Source organism: Artemia franciscana, chromosome 4, assembly GCF_032884065.1.
Source record: "Artemia franciscana chromosome 4, ASM3288406v1, whole genome shotgun sequence".
NCBI lineage: Eukaryota > Metazoa > Arthropoda > Branchiopoda > Anostraca > Artemiidae > Artemia > Artemia franciscana.
This window is the reverse complement of record NC_088866.1, coordinates 12633357-12659398: the sequence shown is the minus strand read 5'-3', so window position 1 is coordinate 12659398 and position 26042 is coordinate 12633357. Positions and strand designations below refer to the sequence as shown.

General features: G+C 35.2%; 1 protein-coding gene across 1 annotated transcript in view; it reads left to right on the top strand.

Moving 5' to 3' along the window:
• Positions 1–2416: 2416 nt before the first annotated feature.
• The window catches only part of LOC136026014 (uncharacterized), a 117523-nt gene continuing 93897 nt past the window's right edge, over positions 2417–26042 (top strand). Inside the window, exons 1-2 of the mRNA XM_065702164.1 lie at positions 2417–2645; positions 21578–21845. The gene's annotated coding sequence lies outside the window, so the exon portion shown is untranslated. The remainder of the gene's footprint in view (positions 2646–21577; positions 21846–26042) is intronic.

The following is a 26042-nucleotide window of genomic DNA, read 5'->3' as shown; positions in this document are numbered from 1 at the left end:
ATATAATACCAACCGTTCCAGAGAAATTACAGATGTGCCATTTCGACAACCTGAATGCATATAGTGCCTTTTGATTTGCATGCCCTAAAAAACCCTAAGGGTTACAACTAAATGCTCTAAGCTATTTCGGACACCTGGGATGAAAGTCATCTCCTTATCTATTTTAAAATCTATATGTACACAACGGGCAGCCTGCACAATTTATAATCCTTGCTTCAGAAGCTTTGGGGCTAATACCATCGCTGTAGGCATATTTATTGGAGCTTTCAACTATTTTGAACAAAATTGATATCTTAAAATTTTTGATTGGATTTCAATGCTGTTAAGACTTAAAGGGGTTAAACTTAAACGGGATGCCCTTAAAGGGCGTTTGACGGGACTCATTAACCTCTAGTCGCTTTTGATATTTGTGATTGAATTTTAAATTAATAATCGAGTGGGCCTCTTAGGAAATTTTACTGCTAATAAAAGTGGCATTTTACAAAAAGTGGTTTGTTGAAAAATAAAACACATGGAGGCTGTTTACCTAGGCAGTTCTAATGCACTGCATATTACTAAGTTCAAAGTCATGCTTGGCATACTAATACTTAGAAATTACTTAGAAATACTAAGAAATTGGACGTGATGCGGTAGTTTTACAATTTTTTATTAAAAGAACAAAGAGAAACAAATCATCGCTACTGTAAAAAAGAATGGTCATATTTTTACATATTATTAACCAGAAACCTATTCTTAATCATGAATAATTTGCATTGCCATAGCTTGCTTCTTAAAGACTGATGATCACAGACTTTTTTTTATATATATTTATTTAGACATACACAATTCTTCCGTTGAAGAAAACTGGTAGAAATTCTACTTCAGGTCCCCTTGAGATTTAAAAAGTAGGCTACTGTAAATAATAAATGACGCAAGCCGTAAAAGCACAAAAGTTTCTCTTTGACTTCATTTTTCTGCCTTAATTAAAATAGAAACGCCAAATAGCTTACACTGGCAAATTTTTTTTCCTAGTACGCTATAAGAATTAATAACTTAGGAGGGAGAAAATTATGATTGTCAGAATTTTAATACCCAGATGACTTTTTGGATTGAATTTTGTTTTTGCTCCGGTGATTGATTCCTGTTTATTTAGAAGGTTATTCAGCTGCGTATTATCCTTGTAAAGAGCAGTGAATTATGAAGAATTGTATTTTTTTTTTTTTTATAGCAAAGAATCAACCACGTTACGTCAGTTTAAGCCAAACCGCTATAACTGCAAGATTTACCTCGCCGGCAGAAAATATACCTAGGGGAAGGGGAGGCTAAACACCAAAATATCAGCGGTGGTTGGGTGAAAGAGAATGTATCTCATGATTTTTTTTTCGTAAGAATTTAAGCACTTTTAGAAAAAACCCTCAAATAAAAGAACAAGCGAATTGCATGCAAAATGAAACAAAACACAGTAAATTTTAAACGACAAGAATTCCTGGAAAAGTTTCCTCAAACCAACTCAAACTCAAAATCAAAAAGTTTCCTCAAAATCAAACTCAAACCAACATTACAGAAAGATTATTTGATTCCGTAGATTACAACAGATGTAGACTTGTTTTTATGCAATATCCTACGCCTTTCGTTACAAAAGAATAATATCACATAGTTGGTGATAAAAAAAAAACAAAAAAACTGAAAGTAAAAAGTGACCAATATTTACCAAAACTAAAAAATGGAATTCTCATGACCATTGCCATACGCGGAGTATTGGCTTTTTATGCTGATTCTAAATATATAAAATTCTTTCAGTTTATTGTTACCCACCCAAACCAAATATCTGAGAAAATTTGCAGGATTTCTGAAAAAAGTGGAAACACCTCAAAAAAGCAAGCAATCTCATTGGAAATCCCTTTATTAGATACATCATATCAGTAAACCCTACCATAGAGGTTTCAAGGTTGAATCTTCAAAATGTGGAATTTCGCTTTTTTTTCGGAAGAAACGTAGTCGATGCAGGTTTATTTGTTTTGTCTTTTCCCAGGGGTGATTGTATCAAACCAAGGGTCCAAGATAATCGGGAGGGAGCTCATTCAAATGTATTTAAAGCTCTTTATTAAGTGAACATACAGATTGGGCCAAGGGAAAGTTTTGTCTATTTGATATTTTAGGGCAACCAACTAAGATTTTATCCCAAAGAGGACGAATTTAAATCAATTGGAAATTATGAGAAACTAACTGGTTTAAAGGTATCAATAACTATATTTTAGGCTTCCCATTTGCAAAAGAAGCATTGCCACACGGTGGCAGTACTGGATTCAACGAGGAGGATTTACTTTATTTGTAATGAAATTAGGCTACGTTTGGTGATCTGTAATTGTGTATCAGCTATAATGAGAAGGGAGTCATAGTTTACGCGGGGTTAGGGTAGATTCCTAAAAACGCACATTTTAATGGACAAACTGCTTACTCTTCACGAGGTTTCAGATAAATGTTGAAAGACGTACGGCGAGAGTAGGAATTAATTAAATTGGTTTTGTTTACAGCTAAAATGTTACATTCCCATATCTATCACCACAGAGGTGGAAAAGGCAAGGCAGGTCATCATCAGTCCCACCAGGAAATTTCTTTGGGATGGCAAATACTGCTAGGAACTTAGCTTTCAGCAATTTTAAATGGTAATGTTTTTCTTTTTCTATTTATATGAAGTGCTTAAATGTATTTACAGAAACGTATGTAATGTGTTTATCGATAAAAATCCTATTGTAGAGGTTGTGACGGCTTTAGTCAAACAGTTCGTGGTAAAAACTGTAGTAAGGAGCAACCCGGCTCAATAGTAAACAAAACTATAAAAAACAAGATTTTGATACTAGTCGATACATCAAAAGAAATGGATTTTTATTCTGATTTTAAACATACAAGTTTCATCAAATTTAGTCTTATTCATAAAAAGTTACGAGCCTGAGGAAATTTGCCTTATTTTGGAAAATAGGAAGAAACACCCCTAAAAGTCATAGAATCCTAACGAAAATCAGCCCATCGCATTCAGAGTATCAGAGAACCCACTGTAGAAGTTTCAAGCTCCTATATACAAAAAATTGGGAACTTCGTATTTTTTGCCAGAACACCAATCACGGGTGGGTTTTTATTTGTTTTTCTTTTTGTTATTGTTTTTTTCTTCGCAGGGGTAATCGTATTGACCAAATTGTCCTAGAATGTCGCGATTGGGATCATTCTAACAGAAATTAAGAGTTTTAGTGCCTTTTTCAAGTGACCCAAAAAATTGGAGGGCACCTAGGCCCCCTCCCTCGCTCATTTTTTCCCAAAGTCAACGGACCAAAATTTTGAGATAGCCATTTTGTTCAGCATAGCAAAAAAAATAACTATGTCTTTGGGGATGACTTATTTCTCCATAGTCCCCAGGGGAGGGGCTGCAAGTTACAAACTTTGACCAGTGTTAACATACAGTAGTGGCTATTGGGATGTGTACAGACGTTTTCAGGGAAATTTTTTTGTTGGTTGGGGATTGAGGGACAGGGATACGTGGGAGGATCTTTCATTGGAGGAATTTGTCATGAGGGGAGAAAAATATAAAACAGAAATAACTGTTTTATGAAGTAGACTTGAGAGAAAGTTACACGACCCATGCTTACTTGGAGCGACCCGGCTCAATAGTAACCAAAACTCTAAGAAACGTAATTTTAATACCAATAGTTACATCAAAAGAATTGCATTTTAATTCTGATTTTAAATATATAAGTTTCATCAAGTTTAGTCGTACCCATCCAAAGTTACGAGCCTGAGAAAATTTTCCTTATTTTGAAAAATAGAGGGAAACAACCCATAGAAGGAATTTATATTTTTTGTTTTTACAGAAGCCAGATCACAGATGCGTGTTGCATCTGTGATGCAACATATAATAATATAATAATTGACGCTAAAAAATTTTTTTAATTGTTTTAAAAGGTTGAGTTATGAGAAAGAGTCAAACTTCAGCCTAAAGAGCGAGGCATCGAGGAAGGGGACAACCCCTTTCATATACGAATGATTTCTGTTTGTCTTAAGTTTCAATGTCGCTCCTTACTTTCAGTTAAAAAACTTGTTTTTTTATTTAATTATGTAAAAGATCAAAATTCCCTCATAACTTCCATCCATACAAACAGTAATACTCCTTTTCATCCAACCGAAATTCTCTTGTAATAATATTAACAAGGACTTTTTACCAAAATTACTGTTCACCGCCACTTTTTTAAGTATATTTAAATTTTATTCCAAGTTTAATATTGAAAATCCAGACTTAGAACTGTAATAATCAACATACAATTATTGGTTTAAACATTTTAATAGTAAATAACCAGGGATTTGAGGGACCGATACCTAAATTATATCTTGGTTAGGCCTGGGTATGATTGAAGAAAAAAAAAGTTCTACTGAAAGTAAGGAGCAAATTGAACTTCAAACGAACAAAAACTATTCCGTATATTAAAGGGGCTGTCTCCTCTTCAACGCCTCGCTCTTTATGAAAAAGTTTTTTATTGTTTTAAAAAACAGAGCTGTGAAAAAGAGTCAAACTTTAGCGTAAAGAGCCCGGCGTTGAGGACAGCCTGTTTCATATACGGAATAAAATTTGTTTTAAGCTTTAATGTCACACCTTATATTCAATCGAAAAAATTGTATTTTCTTTTAATTTAATTTCTGATGTTTTCTTTAAATAATTCCAGAAAATTTGACTCCAACTCCACGGAGATATCCCCTCGCCATGTAAATTTCCTCTGGGCAATTCAATCCCGGTGAAAATTTACCCCGGAGAATAACTCTTAACCACTCTGCGCGTAAAATTGAGACGGAAAAGAGAAAGTAATGCATATAAAAAGAATATTGTATAAGAATTCTGGAAAATTCCCGCACTTTATGATTTTCCCTGACAGGTTCACTCCTTGAAGACATTCCTCCCCATAGTAATTCTCCATGGAACAACCCCCAGAAGAAAATTTGCTCCTCACCCAAAAATGTATGCATGCATCCCAATAACAAATACTATATATAAACAATAGGCAGATTTTATAATTTAGAGACCTTTCCCCTAGTGCTGTGGAGGGATGGGTCATGCTAAACCCAAAGGCATAGTTATTGGGCGTTTCAATTATGATGAAAAAAATGCCGATCTTAAAATTTGATCAGACATTTTGGGGGAAAAAGTGGTGTGAGAGGTCGCCTCGTTGCCCTCCAATTTTTTGGTCTCTGAAAAAGAGCACTAGACCTTTTAATTTCTGTTTGAATGAGCCATCTTTTGATATTCTTGGACCACTAGGTTGGTACAATCACCCCTGGGAAAAAACAACAACAAATAAACAAACATCCATAATCTTTCTTCAGGCAAAAAATACAAAATCCCGGAGTTTTCCAGATATTGAAAGAGTTTGAAACCTATACAGTAGGGTTCTCTGATATGCTGAATCTGATGGCTTGATTTTCATTAATCATTTGACCTTTAGGGGTTATATAGGGGTTAGACATATATAAATTTATATGTCTGAAATCAGCATAAAAAGCCAATTCTCTTGATTAAACTATTGGTATATTAAACAAATTCTTCTTTTAAACCGTTTTTTAGAGTTTTGGCTACTATTGAGCCGGGTTGCTTCTTACTTACAGTTCGTTGCCACAAACTGTTTGAACTGCAAGTTTCTCAGATTTTTCTTTTGGTTGTTATTAGGTATATGAAGGAGTTGTCCCCTCCTCAGTACCTCGTTCTTTACGCTCAAATGTTTGTGAATTTTTAAAATTCACAAATGTTTATTTGTAAAATTATTATTATTTAAAAACACTAACTTTAAACTTATTATTCTAATTAAACGGTCCTAATGTGTCAGGAGTCATTCTCAAATAAATTGAACAAAAAGGGAAGCATTAGCGTAAAGAGTGAGGTACTGAGAAGGAGGTAGCTCCCTCATATACTTAATAATTTATGTTCGTTTTAAGTTTTAACGTTGTTCCTTACTATCAGTTGGAAATTTTTTTTTTTATTTTTATATCTAATAACAACCACAAGCCGAAAATATACAATATCTTTGGTTTATTATCACGTAAAAATCATTATTAAGAAGCTGCTTAAGATAATATTAAATGCTAAGATTGGCCGAAAGATAACACTAACAAATTATTGTTATATCGACCATTATTTAACAAAAATTCTATCTTTAGAGCAAGGACCGAGGTAATGACGAGCGAAAGGAACTTTGGTAAAATTCTAGTTAATTGACTTCTTGCTATCTCAGAAAGGGTTTAGGTTAGGAAAATGAAACTTTCAGGGATGGATCTACAGACTAAAGTATGTCCCGGGAAGGAGTTTTGAAGCAACTAACTCCACTCCTTCTCCCTCTAGAGGGCCCCGACCTTTGATGACCTTTAAAAATATGTGTGTTATAAAAGTGAAACCTTGCAAAATAGATCTTCTGCTTAATTGAAGTACAACAAAATTGTTGTCAGCTTCATAACTTTGCTCAATTCCATTTTATAAGGTTTCAAAGATATGCAAATACATTTCCTAAATTTTGAAAAAAAAATTAATATGGCTCAAAATTCTACTCAAATAACAGGAATAGCATTTTCAGAGCTTAAGGCATAGAAAAAGAAACCAGTAACTGAAAATTAAGGTAAAATGTTGTTTTATCAAAGTTTCAATAGGTATAGACCTGTCATGTAGGCAAATTTCAGGGCACTCTAGAGGGAGAAGGAGCGGAGGTGGGTACTTTAAAATACCTTTGCCGGGACATACTTTAGCCTGTAGACCCCTCCCTGAAAGTTTCATTTTCCTAACCTAAACCCTTTTATGAGATAGCAAGAAGTCAATTAACTAGAATTTTACCGAAACTTTCTCATATACGGAATATGAGAGGGTTCGTTCCCTCGTCAGTGCCTCGCTCTTTAAGCTAAAGTTTTAATTTTGTTCCAAGTCTTTAAGAATGTCCTCTGAATCCCAAAAGTCGTTTAATTTGAATAAAGAGCTGTTTTGAAATTACAAAAAATGTTTTAGCGTAAAAAGTGAGATATTGAAGAGGGGGCAAACCCCCTTATATAGGTAATAATTTTTGTTTGTTGTAAGTTTTAATGTTGCTTCTTACTTTCAGTTGAAATAACTTCTTTTTTTTTTAATTGAATTTCCAACATAAATAATGTTGGGAAATCCAGCACCCCCTTTATGGGAATTCCCTTCCACCATAAAAAATCCTCCAACATAACCCTCTCCCCTGACCCCTCTCAAAAGAAAAAAATCACCCCAAAAAATGCCTGTATACTTCCCAATAACTTATACTATATCTAAACAATGGACAAAGTTCATAACTTGGAGCCCTTCCCTCGGGGACTGTGGGGGATTAAGTCGTCCTCAAAGACATAGTTACTAGATTTTTTTACTATTTTGAACAAAATAACCTATCTAAACATTTTGATCCGGCGACTTTGGGAAAACAATGAGCATGGGAGGGGGCCTAGTTGCCCTCCAAATTTTTCGGTCACTTTAAAAGAGAACTAGAATTTTTAATTTCCGTTTGAATGAGCCCTCTCGTGACATTCTAGGACCACCGGGTCAATACGATTGCCCCTGGAAAAAACACACACACACTCACACAAAAAAAAAATGAACACACATTCGTGATCTTTCTTCTGGCAAAAAAAAACAACAAAATTCCATATTTTTGCAGATAAGAGGTTGAAACTTCTAGAGCAGGGTTCTCTGATACGCTGAATCTGATGGTGTGATTTTCATTAAGATTCTAAGACTTTTTTCTTAGGCTCGTAACTTACGATGGGTAAAACTAAACTTGATGAAACCTATATATTTAAAATCAGCATAAAAATTAATTTTTTTATCTATATATTGATACCAAAATTCCGTTTTTCAAGTTTTGGTTACTATTGAGCCGGGTCGCTCCTTGCTTACAGTTTGTTACAACGAACTGCTTGATTTGGAAAACAGTAAAAAATTCAATAAAAAGAGATTTCCAAATGAATGCGATGAAAAAGACTGGAAACCTATTTGAACAGATTAATCTTTGCATGAAGAGGCTGTCTCCTCCTTAGCTTCTTACTTTTTACTGGGAACTTTGGCTTTTTTTTCAAATTCTTAAAGGAAATTTTCAATTGAAAAGATATGACTTTTCAAAGCACTAAAAACCTTTGTTTAATGAGCAAGGTGTTGAGAAGAGGGCAGTACACCTTATACAAAGAGTAATTTACATTTGTTTTAAGTTTTAAACTTGTACTGACTTTAGTTGAAAACCTTTTCTATTTTTATGGCACGTGGTATGAACCAAGTGACATATAGCGAAAGCAAATTCTGTTGATCTGTCGGTCTGTCTGTCCCGGTTTCGCTAGTTTAGGCATTCCAGATAAGCTAGGACGATGAAATTTTGCAGGCGTATCAGGGACCAGACCAAATTAAACTGGAAATAGTCGTTTCCCCGATTTGACCATGTGGGGGTGGGGAGACGGTTAATTCGGAAAAATTAGAAAAAATGAGGGATTTTTAACTTACGAATGGGTGATCGGATCTTAATGAAATTTGATATTTAGAATGATATTGTACCTTAAAGTTTTATTTTAAATAACGACAAGATCCGGCGACATTGGGGGGGGGGGGGTGGAGAGGAAAACCTAAAATCTTGGAAAACGCTTAGAGTGGAGGGATCGGGATGAAACTTGGTGGGGAAAGTAAGCATTTGTCCTAGATACGTGATTAATATAACCGGAATGGATCTGCTCTCTTTGGGTAGTTGGGGGGAGGGTATAAAAATGAAGTATTTTCAACTTACGAAGGAGTGATTGTATCTAAATGAAATTTCATATTTAGAATGACCTTGTGACTCAAATCTCTTATTTCAAACCCCGACCGTATCCAGTGTCATTCGGGGCAGTTGGGGTGGGGGAACCGGAAATCTTGGAAAAGGCTTAGAGTGGAGGCATGAAACTTGGTGGGAAGAATAATCAAGTCAAAGATACGTGGTTGAAATAACTGGACCGGATCCACTATCTTTGGGGGATTTGGGGGGAGGGAGGTAATTCGAAAAATTAGAAAAAATGAGGTATTTGTAACTTGGAATTTAATACCTAGAAGGATTTTGCGCTTCAGCGCTCTTATTCTAAATCCTGACCAGATACGGTGACATTGAGGGGAGTTGGAGGGGGAAACCAGAAATCTTAAAAAACGTAAAAATTGAGGTATCTTTATCTTACAAGTTTTTGGTCGGATCTTAATGAAACTTGACATATAGAAAAATTTTATGTCCCAGATGCTGCATTTCTAATTTGAATCGGGTCCGGGGACATAGGGGGTTCGAGGGGGAAACTGAAATCTTGGAAACCGGAAATCTTGGAAATCACTTAGAGTGAAGAGACCGAGATTAAACTTTATGGGAAGAATAAGCACAAGGTCTAGATACGTCATTAACATAATTGGAATGGATCCGCTCTTTGGGAGAGTTGGGGGAGGGGTGTTAATTCTGAAAAATTAGAAGAGTTGAGGTATTTTTAACTTATGAATGGGTGACCGGATCTTAATGAAATTTGATATTTAGAAGGAACTCATATCTCAAAGCTCTTATTTTAAATCCCGACTTGGTTTCACTGTCTTGAAAAGATTTTCCCTATTTTTTCTGCTTTGTCTGTTTGTTATGGAAAGGCAGAGTCGTCTTCTTCGCTATTTTAATCTTACCCATCAAAAGCTACGAGCCCGAGAAAAGTTTCAAAAGATTTTTAAAAAGAATGGGATTGACCTCGAAGTCATAGAATTTTATTGAAAGTAACGCAATTCGACTCAGTGTATCAAAGAACCCTAAAATCCAGGCTTCAAGCTATTATCGGTAAAAATGTGGAATTTTGTAATATTTGCCAGAATAAAGATCATCTTGATCTTTTTTCCAAGAAAGGAAATCTCAGAAAACACTTGGAGTGGAGGAATTGGGATGAAGCTTGGTGGATAGAATAAGCAAATGTCCTTGATATGTGATTGACGTAACCAAACTGGATTCACTCTCTTTGGGGGAGTTGGGGAGAGGGGTTCAGTGACTTGGCGTGTTTGGTGCTTTTGGACGTGCTAGGACGATGAAAATTTTAGGCGTGTCAGGGAACTGCACAAATGGACTTGATAAAGTCGTTTTCCCACATTCGACCATCTGGGGGGCTAAAGGGAGAGGAAAAATAGAAAAAAATGACCGTTATTAAGCCTCTGATTTTCCTTTTAAATCAATCTATTGACTCTTAGAATTTTGTTAGAGCTCATACCATATGAGCTCTTGGCTCTTGTTTTAACTAATAATAACCTTATAATAACCTAAGTTTTATTTTTGTTTTCCAGTTGTTTAAGAATGACTCCCGAATCACAAAGGCTGTTTTATTAGAAATAAAACCTCTTTTACAAGCTAAAAAAGAAAATTTATCGTAAGAACGAGCTATTGAGGAGAGGCAACCTATCTCGTATGCGTAATATTTTTTGTTCGGTTTAAGTTTTAATGTTGCTTCTTAATTTCAGTTCAAAAAACTTATTTTCTATCTAATTGCTCGTCGTTTTTCAAATAATGTCGGGAAATCCAGCTCCCTTTCCATAGAAAATTTCCTTCCCCCACGAGGAATTTCTCCATGGAAAGATTCAACCACGTACCTTAAACTAGCGATAATTTTGAAACTAATCTAACAGTTCGTGTTAACGAATTGTAGTGAGGAGCGACCCACCTCAATAGTAATCGAAGCTCTAAAAAACGGAATTTCGATACCAATAGTTACATCAAAATAATTGCATTTTAATGCTGATATTAAATATATAAGTTTCATCAAGTTTAGTATTACCTAGCAATGTTTTGTTTATTATAATAAGTTTCAACCGCAAGGAAGATTTCCCTTGGACATTTCCCCCGCAGCAACTCAAAAATTAGTTTAAAAAGAGAAAGTAAGGCAAATAAAAACAATTCCGTAGGCCTAAATGAATTCAGGAAAATAACTTATGTAAAATTTCTTCTTGAGAAATATTCATTAGATTTTTCTACTATGCCGAACAAAATGCGTATCTCAAAATTTCAATCGGTTGAATATGGGGAGAAGGGGCGTGGGAGGGGGGGCTATTTGTCCTCAAATATGTCTGGTCAGTTAGAAGGGCATTAAATTATCTAAAATCTGTCCGAATAAGCCCTCTTCCATTTTATATCGAAAAAAATATATCTGCATTTTGCAGACAGGAGCTTGAAGTTTCAGCACTAAGGTTTTCTGTTCAACTGAGTCTCATGATGTAATTTTAATTAAGATTTCTTGAAGTTTCGAGGGGTGTTTTCCTTCTTTTAAACAAAGACAAGGCAAATTTCATCAGGCGCGTAGCTTTTGATAGATTAAACCAAACCTAATGAATTTCTTATATTTAGAATCCAGATAAAAACAAATCTTATATATCTGTTGTGTCATCAAAATACTATGTTTTTACCTTTGGGCTATGTTACTCCCTAGTTACAGTTCCTTACTACGAACTGTTTGACTTGGCAAATACGACGGCGAAATTGGATTAACTTTGTCGTTAATTTTTTCATCTGCTTTCCGTTATCAATGACTAGAGATTATTATCCCACCAGTGTTTTGTGGAGTGTTTAGGGATCAAATCCTTTTCTTTCAGAGGAACGATAAAAGCATTGCATCAGTCTGAGATCTATGTTTATTACATATTTTGTTCCTTTCCAAGGGACCAACACCTTCCATTATTGGTGCCCATAACATCATCACTTTGGAATGCATTTTTCTCATTTACTATCGATAATCAGTTCTGCTTCAACAAAATTTTCTTAAATTATGACTGTACCTTCTTCCTTCCCCCTTATTCTTTATGTAGGATTTATGGAACGATCTTACCACCCTCATGTACAGATTTTTAAATTGCCTGTTCATTTCTCTTTATTTGATGTTTTGAATTATGTTTACGACTACGAAGGGGGGTTGTTATTGATCCCCAATTGAGGTCAGTATCAAATGAAATTTTGTAAGCCATAAATGTTACACCAGCAGGCCAATCAACAACATTATTACATCTATATATACAAGGCTATTTGCACTAAAAATTCGAGCTTGTAATATTTATCAAAAAAAAAAAAAAGAATGGGGATCCATATGTTGTCGATATCTGTACGAAAAATTATGAATTACACTTTATTACAGTGTGAGACTGCATGCTAGGCCTTATAAATTTAATCTCAAACTTCCTGGTTGATTCTGTGAGCCAAAACGATTATCAAAATATCGAAAAAATTTAAAGCTTGTGTTTTCAGAGAGAAAATTACTAATGGAAAACGAACCAAACAGAAAGTTTGAAAGTGACAGTGTATTTATTCAAAAACAAATAATCACCCTTTTGGTTTACAATGCGATTTTTCTTTTAATCCAGAAATAAAATAGAACATTTCCAGGCAAATCCAAAATATACTCCTTACTGAGAAAAGGAAAATAAATGCACGAAATAGTCTCCTGTTCGTGCAATGTATTCGAGCGGCTGGATGAAAATCGTTCAAATTGTAAACCAATGGGTGCTACCCATTCAGTGATATACAGTTATTGATACCTTATCTCAAGACTACTAAAACCTATCTACGGAGTCAGGCGATAAGCAAAGAGACTTTTTTATGAAGTAACATAGAACAGCAGATGAATAGTAATGGCGGGGCAAATAATGACCATTTACATCTTATTATTTGAGTAATAACATCTTATTAAAGGATGAGTAATAATTAAAAAGCAGTGCTGGAAGAAGAAAAAAACTATTTGTCATTTGGGAATGGATATGAAGAGTAAGTGACCTGAAGGTGAGCAAAATTCCAAAGTTTGGATATAACTTAGAAGTAAGACATAAAAAGTAATGTCAAAGTTTCGTTTATGTCTATAATGTAATGTACATACAAAATGTTGAGAAAGATTGTTCTGTAGGCTGATGGATTTTTGGTATTAGTCAAATCCTGTTAGCTATATGCGGTTATTTATGCATGTAGCGCAAATTTTATGCTGTATTCCAATTTCAAATAACGTTTCCGTCCCTCCTTTTCTTATATTCTAGCAGAAAATAAAGGATTGTTTCTACTTTCTTTTCATCAAGATACTTCATATGTAATGAGCTATGGTAAAATCCTTAGAGGGGTTCGTTTGATTGAAAATTAAAAGTTCTAGTACCCTTTTTAGGAGTCAAAGGTGGTTGTAAGGAAAACACGCCCCATATCTACATCCCTTATTTTCTCAGACATCATTGAAAAATCATAAGATAGCCATTTTTTCAGCTTAGCTTAGAGTTCCGAAACTACGCCTCTGGGAATGACAACCCCTCTCAAATACCCCTTGGGCCAAGGGCTTTAAGTTACCTAGTTCGTTTATTTTTTTTTCATATAGTATTTGTTATTAGGAAAGGATGTAGGTTTGACTCTTCGTGTCCAAAAAGACTAAGTTTGTTAAGGTGAAGATTTCAGGTGATGTTGAGGGGGGATTTGAACCAAATCAACACACGTTATGTGCATGTAAGTTGTCACAAGGGGCATCTCAGGAAAGGACTAGGGTAATTAGCTAGGAATATTAGGGAATGATGCGGAGGATGATCAATTGACCAAAATGCAAGATAGGCACGCTGCTACAACTGCTGCTATTGCCACTACTACCATTGCTATTACTACAACTATTTATAACTCTACTACTACTACAACTACTACTGCTGCTACTACTACTACTACTACTACTACTACTACTACTACTACTACTACTACTACTACTACTACTACTACTATTACTACTACTACTACTACTACTACTGCTACTACTACTACTACTACTACTACTACTACTACTACTACTACTACTACTACTACTGCTACCACTACTACTACTACTACTACTACTACTACTACTACTACTACTACTACTACTACTACTACTACTACTATTACTACTACTACTAGCACTACTACTACTACTACTACTACTACTAATACTACTACTACTGCTGCTACTACTACTGCTACCACTACTAGTACTACTATTGCTACCGTAGCATTATTTCCACGAATAAAATACAGCCCATAGGGAGTGGACTTTTCATCAAAACTGGTCTAGGAATTCTAAGATGCCAATATGTGTTTACTTTTCACCAAAATTTGTTTTAATAGTTGTCTGGGGTTCTATGGACTCCTACTTGGAATATATACTAGTTGTGTAAATGAGTTCGTTGACCTTGATTGAAGGTAGCAAAATCGTTCCATTGTCTTAAAAGAGAAAAAAAAAATGATTGTCGAGAATCACTACAACTAAGTTTGTTTCTTTAATGCTTCGTCGTACGTGAACTGTACAACACCTTTCGTGCATGTTGTTAAGAAAAAAAAAACATGTAGTTGTCTAAAAAAGGAAGAAAAATGGCTATCGACATTTTTATATTCTATTTTTATCCATTTTACCTCTTTATATTCTAATCTTGGTGCCCAGACCTATCTTCCTATTCTTTCAGACTTTTTTCAACTGTGAAAAAAAAAAACAAAAAAAAAAAAAACACTGGACCTTGACAATTCTTCGTTTAACATCTTCAATGTATCCATCGTCTTTGCTAATAATACTGCCTAGGTAAGTGAAGCTGTCCACTTGATTAATCTTCTTGTGACACAGCATCACCTTTTCATCTTCATATATTCCTAGCCTTAGCAAATTGGTGTTCCTAACATTAATCTTCAGACCCATTCTTGCACCTAAAACTCGGAAAACCTCTAAAAAGTCATCCATATCGCTAAGACACTTCATCTAGGGTGCTAAAATCATCACATAGTCTAAGTTTGGGAGAGTTTTACTTCCCCAGTTGATTTCGTGTTCTCCTATTGTCTTGATTGCGTTCATTAGAACAAAGTCCATAAAAATGATCCATATGAATGGGAATAAGAAACAACCCTGCTTAACTCCTAATTTGATACAAAACCAGTTTACTAACCTCATTTCCTACCTTAACCACATCAAGTTATTTTCGTACAAAGGAATAATCCTTTCAGTGTATTGATCTGGTACACCACACACAGATAAGACCTTCCCTAAAGCTCTTCTATCACCTGAATCTTGCTTCTGTTCATAATCTATAAAAATGAGCACTACAGGGGCTTGATGACTCAAGACCTTCTCAATTATTAATCTAAGAATGAAAATTTGGTCGACACATCCTCTCTTCTTCCTAAAATCCCACTGTTCCTCTCTTAGAACTTTTTCTACAGAATATCTAAGTCTAAGAACCATAAAAATACTAAGTAATTTATTTCCTACAGAAACCAAGCTAATACCTCTATAATTCCTCTATAAAGTAATACCTCCAGAATTTTCAATCTTATCCAATTTCTTATTGAAGGGTTTAATTATAGTTTTCCTAAAATCACTAGCTCCCCCTTTCCCTTGTTCAAAAACCATGTTCATAGTATTCATTAATTTATCTCTACCTTCAAGACCACCACTCAAATCTTCATTTACCACACTATCAGCACCTGCGGCATTATTATTTTTCAATCCTTTTAGTACTATTACTAATTCTTACATACAAAATAAATCTTCCTTTACATCCCAAGTGTCAAAAACTTATTCATTATTTTCTATATCTTTTCTCGTAACTCTTCTTCTTTCTTTATCACGGTTTAGCCCATTCTCAACATGTTCTGTCCATATCTCTTTAACTGTTTCCTTGTCACTAATTATAGCCCCATCTATGTCTTTAACTTTGTCAAGTCCAGATTTCTTGTTTCCCTCTCAATTTATTAACATGCCAATACAATATTATACTTTTATGTCATCTGGCTGCATCCTCTAGATCTTAAGCAATTTTATCCATGGCCTTCACCATAAGTACCGACAGGGGGCAGGGTGGCCATGGCCCCCTGGAAATTTAGGACTATAAAGTAATTATAAGTAAGTCAAAGGAAAAAGAGCAAAATAGGGAAAAACCATGAAGAAAATATGTGCTGCCCCATTGTTGGCTGCCTGCCAATAGATTTTGACCCATAATAAGGAGAATGTAAGTTCTAATTTGTGACTGAATAACCCCTTTTCAGTTTTCCACAGACGTTTTTCCTAATATGATTTAGTTGGAGCAACAGAAAAAAAAAAATCAAACTTTTCATAGTAATGAATGGTAAGTAAATAACTATCCTTGCCAGAAACGGAAGTATAAGAGCCTAACTAGTGATAACATTCAATCAAAGAATAAGCTTTTTTGGTGATCCTAAAACGTAGTTGTTTATTATTAATTAGTACAGTTATTAGTACAGAAGAAAGTTCGTATAGTTATGGAAAACACAAGGAAAACAACTTAATAAGGGGCAATTTTGGTAAAAGAAAATATGCCTTCAACTTTTGCTTGTATTGCAAGAGTACCCATGAGCTGATTTATGAAGTCATTACAATCAGAAATGTTTCTCCTGAACGGAATGCAAGGAATTTTCGTATTTTCCCTCTGAACGGATACGTTTTTTATCATTTTTTTTCCAGGAGTAATTATATTTATCTAGTTTTCACTTTGAAAAAAAATAAATTTTTACAGTTATGAAGTACAAAGGTGTTGAATACATTGGTTTTTGGTATTCAAAATTAGATTAAAAATATTGAACTATAAATTTTTATCTGATTTGTTTAATTTTAAATTTAATGTTTTACTTTTAACAAACTACTTTGATAATGCATGAATTTTTATAAACAATTGAGTCTAAAGGCATTAAATATTTTGGTGTATGTAACCAGGTTCGAAACTGTTGATATTGTTAAAAAAATTTCCGTCCAACGATTCGGCAGTGCTCAAAAGAACTGAATGCTGGGAATTTATATCTTAATTTTTTTTTAAGTAGGCTATTGTTTTATGTATTTTTTGTAAGTAATCATTTATTTTTATTTTTATGCATTTTTGCTTTAATTGACATAATTTTTCCGTTAGAAAAATGTTTGTCTCTAAGCTTCATTAAATAAAAAAAAAAACAAGTTTTTTCAACTGAAAGTAACGAGCAACATTAAAACTTAAAACGGAAAGAAATTATTAAGTATTTGAAAAGGGTAGCCCCACTCCTCAACATGCCGATATTCATACTACAGTGTTTCACGTGTTGTTTTTAAATAATTGGGACAAAATTTTAGCTTTGGTGTGAAGAACGAGGTGTTGAGGAGGGGGTAACCACCCTCATAAGCGCAATAATTAATGTTCTTTTTAAGTTTTAATGTTGCTCCTTACTTTCAGTTGAAAAAACTTGTATTTTTAAGTTTAATTTCTGATCATTTTTTAAATAACGCCAGGATACTTGGCTCCATCTCCGCGGAAAAATCCCCCTCCTCAAAGAAATATCCTCTGGGCAATTCAATCCTGGCAAAAATTTACCTCGGACAATTACCCTTAACATCTCCACGCTTAAAATTGAATCGGTAAAGAGAAAGTAAGACAAATAAAAGAATTTCGGATAGGAATTCTGGCAAATTCACCCAGTTTAAAACTTCTCCTGAAAAGTTCATCCCTGGAAACTTCCCTCCCCAAGGAAAATTCTTCCCGTGCAAAATCCTCACAGCAGTAAATTCGTCCTCCCCTCCTCAGCCGAAAAATGTATTCAACCCAGGGATTGTGGGTGGGGGGTCATTTTATATCTAAAGACATATTTATTGGGACTTTGCTGAAGAAAAAAAAAACTATCTAAAAATTTTGATCGGACGATTTTGGAAAAAAAGGTGGCGTGGAAGGGGGTCTAGTTGCCCTCCAATTTTTCGGTAACTTGAAAAGGGCACTAGTACTTTTCGTTTCCGTTAGAAATGGACACTCTCTCGACGTTCTAGGCCCACTGGGTCGATGCAATTACCGTTGGACAGAAAAGAAAACAAGGAAAAAACAAAGAAACAGATGAACACGCATCCGTGACATTTCTTCTGGCAAAAATTACAAAATTACACATTTTTGCAGATAGGAGCTTGAAAACTCTACAGCAGGGTTCTTTGTTACGCTGAATTCGATGGTGCAACTTTCACTAAAATTATATCCGGAGAAAGACTCCGAGGGGTCTTTCTCCTTTTTTACCAAAAACAGACACATTTTCTCAGGCTCGTAGCCTATGATGGGTAAGATTAAACTTATTGAAACTTATATATTTAGAATCAGCATATTAAGCCAAATCTTTGATATATCTATTGGTATCCAAAAACTGGTTACTATTGGTCACTATTGAGCTGGGTAGCTCCTTACCGTTCGTTGCCACGAACTGTTGATTACCTATCAAAATCCAAACAGAGATCATTGAAATATTGATCGTTTTTTTGCGTTACCAAAAGTATTGTATTCATAATACTCTACAGTTTCGTGAAATGTAACTAAACAAATAGAAAAGGTTTTTCAAATAAAGTAAGGAGCAAGTTTATAACTTAAAACATATATAAATTGCTCTGTATATAAGGGGGAAAGTCCCCTTTTCAACACCTTGCTCATTAAACAAAAGTTTTTTAGTGCTTTAATTTATCTTGTCTTTCCTTCTGCAAATTTTCTTACAAAATTTGAAAAAAAGCTAAGCTTCTCAGTAAAGAGTTAGGAGCTAAGGCGGAGAAAGTACCCTTAATATAATAAATAATCCAAATAAGGTCAAATCTGTTCCTTCGTTTCATCTGAATAGCTCTTTTTTATGTTTAATGTCTGATGGTTTTTGTTTAAATGTCTGAGAAGTTTTTTTTTAAATGAAAGTAAGGAGCGACATTAAAACTTCAAACAAACAGAAATTACTCCGTATACGAAAAGGGTTTTTCCTCCTCAACGCCTCGCTCTTTACGCTAAGGTTTGACTCTTTCTCTTAACTCTACTTTTTAAAACAGTAAAAAAAAACTTTAGCGTAAAGAGCGGGGCGTTGAGGAGAAAAAGCCCCTTTCATATACGGAGTAATTTCTGTTCGTTTTAAGTTTTAATGTCGCTCCTTACTTTCATTTAAAAAAAAAACTTATTTTTTTTATTTAATTTCTGGACGTTTTTGAATTAATGCATGTTTTGATCGTGGCTTTCCGCACATAAATAATTAGAACGAAATTTGGTTATTATTTTTTTTTTGGCTAAATGGCTTTCTCGTGGTTTAATTGGAAGATTTTGAGAAAAAAGGAGCGAGGGAGGAGGCCTAGTTGCCCTCCAATTTTTTTATTACTTAAAAAGGTAACTAGAACTTTTAATTTTTTACGAGTTTTCATTAGTAAAAAATATATGTAACTTACGAATTAACTTACGTAACGAATTTCTATATTCGTATGTTTTTATTGCGTATATGAGGGGGTTCACCCCTCGTCGATACCTCGCTCTTTACACTAAATCTTAAATTTTGTCCCAATTCCTTAAGAATGACCCCTGAACCACAAAGGCCGTAGAATAAATTGTTGAAATTACTAAAAATAATTTAGCATAAAGAGGTAGGTATTACGAGGAGGTAAACCCCTCATATGCGTAATAATTTCTGTTCGTTTTAAGTTTTAATGCTGCTCCTCACTTTCAGTAGAAAAAACTTCTCATATTTATTTTTTCACTGTCTTCTTTTTTTAATAATGCTAGAATATCCCGTGCCCCCTTCATTGGAAATCTCTTCCCCCATGAGAAGTTCCTCCATGGAAAGATCCTCCCACGTAACCTCACCCCTCAACTCTCCCCCAAACCCAAAAAATCTCACTGAAAACGTCTGTACATTTCCCAGTAACCATTACTATATGTAAACACAGGTCAAAGTTTGTAACTTGCAGCCCCTCCCATGGGGACTGCGGGGGAGTAAGTCGTCCCCAAAGACATAGTTATTAGGTTTTTCGACTATGGTGAATAAAATGGCTATCTCAGAATTTTGATCCGCTGACTTTTGGGGGAAAATGAGCGTTGGAGGGGGCCTAGGTGCCTTCCAATTTTTTGGTTACTTAAAAAGGGCATTAGAACTTTTAATTTCCGTTAGAATGAACTCTCTTGCAACATTCTAGGACCACTGAGGTGATACGATCACCCCTGGAAAAAAAAATAAAAAAAATAAACATGCATCCGTGATTTGTCTTCTGACAAAAAAGCGAAATTCTGCATTTTTGTAGATAGGAGCTTGAAACTTCTACAACAAGGTTCTCTGATACGCTGAATCTGATGGTGTGTTTTTCGTTAAGATGGTATGACTTTTAGGGGGTGTTTCCCCTTGTTTTCTAAAATAAGGCAAATTTTCTCAGGCTCTTAACTTTTGATGGTTAAGACTAATCTTGATGAAACTTATGTATTTAAAATCATCATTAAAACTCGATTCTTTTGATGTAACTATTGGTATAAAAATTTTATCTTTTAGAGTTTTGGTTACTACGAACCGTTTGACATAATTTGAGGTACCGGTCCCTTAAATCCCTAATTAAATTTTTTTTTAATGTGTAAATCATTAATTGTACGTTGATTAGAATCGTCCTACATTTAAATTTGCAATATCAATTTGGATAAAATTTTAATATACTTAAAAAAAAGGTGGTGAATAGTAATTTTGGTAAAAATTCATTGTTAATATTATTACTGAAGAATTTAGGTATATTGTTAGTATGGATAGAAATTCTGTGAGGCTTTGATCTTTTACATAACTGAAGCCATTACATCCTCTACAATAGGATTTTTTTTATCGATAAATACATTACATACGTTTTTTTTTAAATACATTAAAGTCCTTCATATAAATAGAAAAAGAAAATAACACCGTTTAAAATTGCTGAAGACTAAGTTACCAGCAGTATTTGCCATCCGAAAGAAGTTTCATAGCGGGGCTGATGATGACCTGCCTTTCCATTTCTACCTCTTTGCTGGTAGATAGTGGGAATGTAACATTTGAGCTGTATAGAGAAACAACTTAATTCATTCCTACTCCCACCCTACCTCTTTCAAAATTTATCTGAAGCCTCGTGAAGAGTAAGCAGTTTGTCCATTAAACTGTTCTTTTTAGGGATCTACCCTACCCCCACCTAAACAATGCCTCAACCCCTCCCCTCATTATAGCTCCTACGCAATTACAAATCAAAAAAGTAGTCTGATTCCATTACAAATATATTTTGTAATATATATTTACATATTACATGTAAATATATGCAATATATTTATATCCCCCCCAAATATGTTCTCGCCTGCACTCTTGGCCTACGCTTCACATTTCTTTAATTCATATTTTAATTTGAAGGCAATTATAAGTTTCAATTTCTTAGTCAAACGAGTCCCTCTGAAGCTTTTGTGATTTCCCCTTCCATACAAAGTGTTTTGGTAAAAAGAAAAAAAAATAATGAATAAAGCCCACTTCACTCTTTACTTAGGCAGCGCAGTTTTACTGTCTATGAATGCACGGCACAATTTTTAACAAAATAGAGACTTGAAATAAATATTCTACAAATATCTGATACACAGCAAAATATATCACTGCTTTTGAGAATTCACCATGAAAAGGTTTGTTAGGAGTAAAATCTAACTTTCTTAATCTACTTATTATCACCACTATTTTAAGATACATATAAGGGGCTCATCTATAATTGTAATATCTTCAATTCATAATTGCATATGCATAAACTTAGCCTAAATTTATTCGATGTCTTCTATTTACAGAAACCAAGATACAAATTATACAAAATTGGACGCGGTAATTCCGGTCGACAGCAATAGAAAAGCCGCAAATTAGCCCTTAATGTAGACATATGGTTCAAGTCGTGTCTCTTACTACTTGACATCATCTTCGTAAATGCAATCATGGTACATGAAAGAGGAGGAAGGGAACCTGATTGAGAAATAGAAGGGAAGTCAATTAGTGAGAAAATGAACTGGAAATTGATCGGAGAAAATGGCTCACCGGAACTCATTTAGTATGGTGCGGAAGGTACATTTGCTTTCTTCGATAAATTTGGAGAAAATAATATTGGAGCAAAGTAGAACCAATTTTCAATCTCTACTGACATTGTAAAAAATTTATATCTTTTGGAATATCTGACACGCCATTTACCCGTGCCATTTAACCAAACACTTGGAAAATTATAGGTTCTATTACTATCTTAGCTCTATATCTACCTTGGTTGTACTGCCCTAGCAATGACGGATGGACGGATAATACATAGACATATCTATTAATAAGTGAACTAACATAATTTGTATACAATCCTAATAAGGGGGGAATTAATGCCAGAATTACCTCTCACTCAATTGGACTATCTGTCTTCGCTTTTTCTACAATTAGCAATAACTTGATCCCCACAACTACTCTATTTTAATTCAAGACAGGGAAAACTAGGAAAGAAGGGTTCTTAAAGCATAGTCCCAAATAAACTGCCTGAATACAAAAAAATTTTTGATGCATTTCTCGATTGTCAACCCTTTAGGGGTTTTGTGGTACTGCAATCAGATATCCCAAAAGTTTTGCAGTTCGCCCACGCGTAACTTAATTGAAGAACAAATTGTATAAACACGAAAATAAGGATTCACCTCCCTCTAAACATACAAAAAGAAATGCACGCCAGAGGAGCGATTTTAAAGAAAGGTTGGGAAAAACGCTCAAACTCAACGTATATTATGATTCTTCTATTGATCCAAAAGCATTAACAGTTTTCAAACATCGTCAGTTGTAATAAGAAAGTAATAATTTTAAAATCAATATCGTTCCTAAATACTAGATATTTGCCATAGATCTTTGCCTGAGAAGAATTGAAGGGGAAATCAGTCATTTTATCAAAGCGGCTACAGCGTCTAATTGAACTACATCTACGTTGCATGGGCAAAATGAGGTATTATGGCAACCTTTGTTCGGCTTCACCGAGTAAAAGTTGCGTGAGCAATACTTTGGTTTTGTTTCCCCGCTTCGATTAAATTCTGAAGTTGTTAATCTGTAAGGATCTTAAATACTAGGTACACCAACTAGCGAAAGTTACAAACCCCTCATTGCAACTAGCATAAGTTGCAAACCCCTCTTCATTGAATATGATTGTAGCCTAACAGCCGATTATTACCTACAAGTCCCCTACATGTCTTACCATTGGAACCAAATTGGTCTTACCATCAAATACGCCGGAAACAAATAATAGGTATACCCACTAGCAAAAGTTGCGAACCCCTCATTGCCGAAGATGATTATGAGCTAACAGCCGGCTGTTGCTTAAAACTCACCTATATGTCTCACAATTGATATCGGCCTATTTTTGGTTTCAGTGTGTACCTTACTGCTGAAATTGTCAACCCTTTAAACTTTCAAACTGGTATATCTCATGAAGGAATTTTTCTACAATAAAATGGCTGACATATAATTTGATCAGCTCATCAAGAGCTATCGACTGCCGTTGAAAAAAATCTAATTGTCTTGGTTCAAAAGTTGACTTTTTTGCCGTAGGCCAAGTTTCTAACGTCATCCTTTAGAAAGGAGCAAAGATTAAACTCTAATTTCTTTAGTAATGAGAAAACTTTTAAAGTTTAAGAGGCACATCTGATTGCATTTCTGTATCAGCCTATTTTTGGTTTCAGTTTGTACCTTACTACTGAAGTTGTCAACCCCTTTAAACTTTCAAACTGGTATATCTCATGAAGGGATTTTCTACCAAAATCTGGATGACATATACTTTGATCAGCTCATCCACAGCTATCGACTGCCATCAAACAAAAAATCTATGTGTCTTAGTTCAAAAGTTGACATTTTTGCCGTAGGCCAAGTTTCTAACGTCATTACTTAGAAAGGAGCAAAGGATAAACTCTAATTTCTTCAGCAGTGAGAGAACTTTTAAAGTTTAAGAGGCACATCTGATACCATTTCTCTATCGCAATCCTAAGTACGAACAAGAGCTAAGAGCTCATATGGCACTTGTGACGAGTTCGGAAGAGCCAAAAGCCAAGAACTCATATGGAATGAGCTCTAGCAAAATTCTAAGAATCAATAGATTGCTTTAAAAGGAAAATCAGAGGCTTAATGCCGGTCGGGTTTTAAAATGAGAGTTCTGAGTCACGAGGTCCTTCTAAATATCAAAATTCATTAAGATCCGGTCACCCAATCGTAAGATACCTCGATTTTCACGTTTTCCAAGAGTTCCGGTTTCCCCCTCCAGCTCCCATCAATATCACCGGATCTGGTCGGGGTTTAAAATGAGAATTCTAAAGCACAAGATCCTTCTAAATATCAAATTTCATTAAGATCTGATTACCCGTTCGTAAGTCACAAATACCTCATTTTTTCTAATTTTTCCGAATTACTCCCCCCTCCCAAACTCCGCCAAAGAGAGCGGATCCGGTCCGGTTATGTCAGTCACCTATCTTGGACTTGTGCTTATTCTCTCCACCAAATTTCATCCTGATCTCTCCGCTTTAAGTGTTTTCCAAGATTTTCGGTCCCCCCCCTAATGACACTGGATCCGGCCGGGATTTAAAATAAGAGATCTAAGTTTTGAGATCCTTCGATGAAATTTTTATTAAGATGCGATCACTCTTTCGTAAGTTAAAAATACCTCATTCTTTTCTATTTTTTATAATTAACCCTCCCCCGAACTCCTCCAAAGAGAGCAGATCCGTTCCGGTTGTATCAGTCTCGTATCTAGGACTTGTGGTTATTTTTCTTAACAGGTTTTATCCCGATCCCTCCACTCCAAGCGTTTTCCAAGATTTTAGGTTCCGCCCCCTCCCAACTTCCCCTTCACTGGATCTGGTCGGGATTTAAAATAAGCGCTCTGAGACACGATATCCTTCCAAACATCAAATTTCATTAAGATCCGATCACCCCTTCGTAAGTTAAAAATACCTCATTTTAAATACCCTCCCCCCAACTCCCCCAACGAGAGCGGATCCGTTCTGGTTATGTCAGTCACGTATCTAGGACTTATAATTATTTTTCTCATCAAGTTTCATTCCGATCCCTCCACTCTAAGCGTTTCCTAAGATTTGAGGTCCCCCCCCAACTACCCCCAATGTTACCAGATCCGGTCGGGACTGAAAATAAGAGCTCCGAGACACAATATCCTTCCAAATATAAAATTTCATTAAGATTCGATCACTTCTTCGTAAGTAAAAAATACCTCATTTTTTTAATTTTTCAGGATTACCCCCCCCCCCACTCTCCCGAAGAGAGTGGATCCGTTCCGGTTATGTCAATCGCGTATCTAGGACTTATGATTATTTTTTTTGCTACCAAGTTTCATCCTGATCCCTCCACTCTAAGTATTTTCCAACACTTTAAGATCTCTCACACCAACTCCCCCCAATGTCACCGGATCCAGTCAGGATATAAAATAAGGGCTCTGAGGCACGATATCCTTCCAAACATCAGGTTTCATTAAGATCCGACCATTCCTTTGTAAGTTGAAGATATCTCATTATTTCTGTTTTTTTCAGAATTAACCCTCTCCCCCCAACTTCCCTAAACAGAGCAGATCCCTTCCGGTTATGTCAATCACGTATCTAGGACTTCTTCTTACACGATATCCTTCCAAACATCAAATTTCATTAAGATTCGATCACTCCTTCGTAAGTAAAAAAATACCTTATTTTTTGATTTTTCAGAATTAACCCCCCTCCCCTTCCAAACTCTCCCGAAGAGAGTGGATCCGTTCCGGTTAGGTCAATCATGTATCTAGGACTTGTGATTATTTCATTTTTTTTAACACTTCATTTTTCCTATTTTTTTCCAAATTAATCGGCTCCCACTCCCCCCCGATGGTCAAATCTGGAAAACGACTATTTCTAATTTAATCTGGTCTGGTCCCTGATACGCCTGCCAAACTTCATTGTCCAAGCTTACCTGGAAGTGCCTAAAGTAGCAAAATCGGGACAGACAGACCGACAGAATTTGCGATCACTATTTGTCACTTTGTTTATACCAAGTGCTATAAAAACCGAATGATAAACTCAGCTGAAATCACGAACAGAAATGGGTAGAAACACAAGCAAAAACCATCCTTTTTGGCCCCAGGCAAGAGTTCTACGAAGCTTTCCAAAAGGCAAAGTCATATTCATCAATCCGGCTTAAGGTCCACACTTTCAGTATAAGCCGCAAAGGTTTAGACCCTTGCCACTTTCTAGGAATAAGCTGAAATCGGGGTGCTAGGAACAA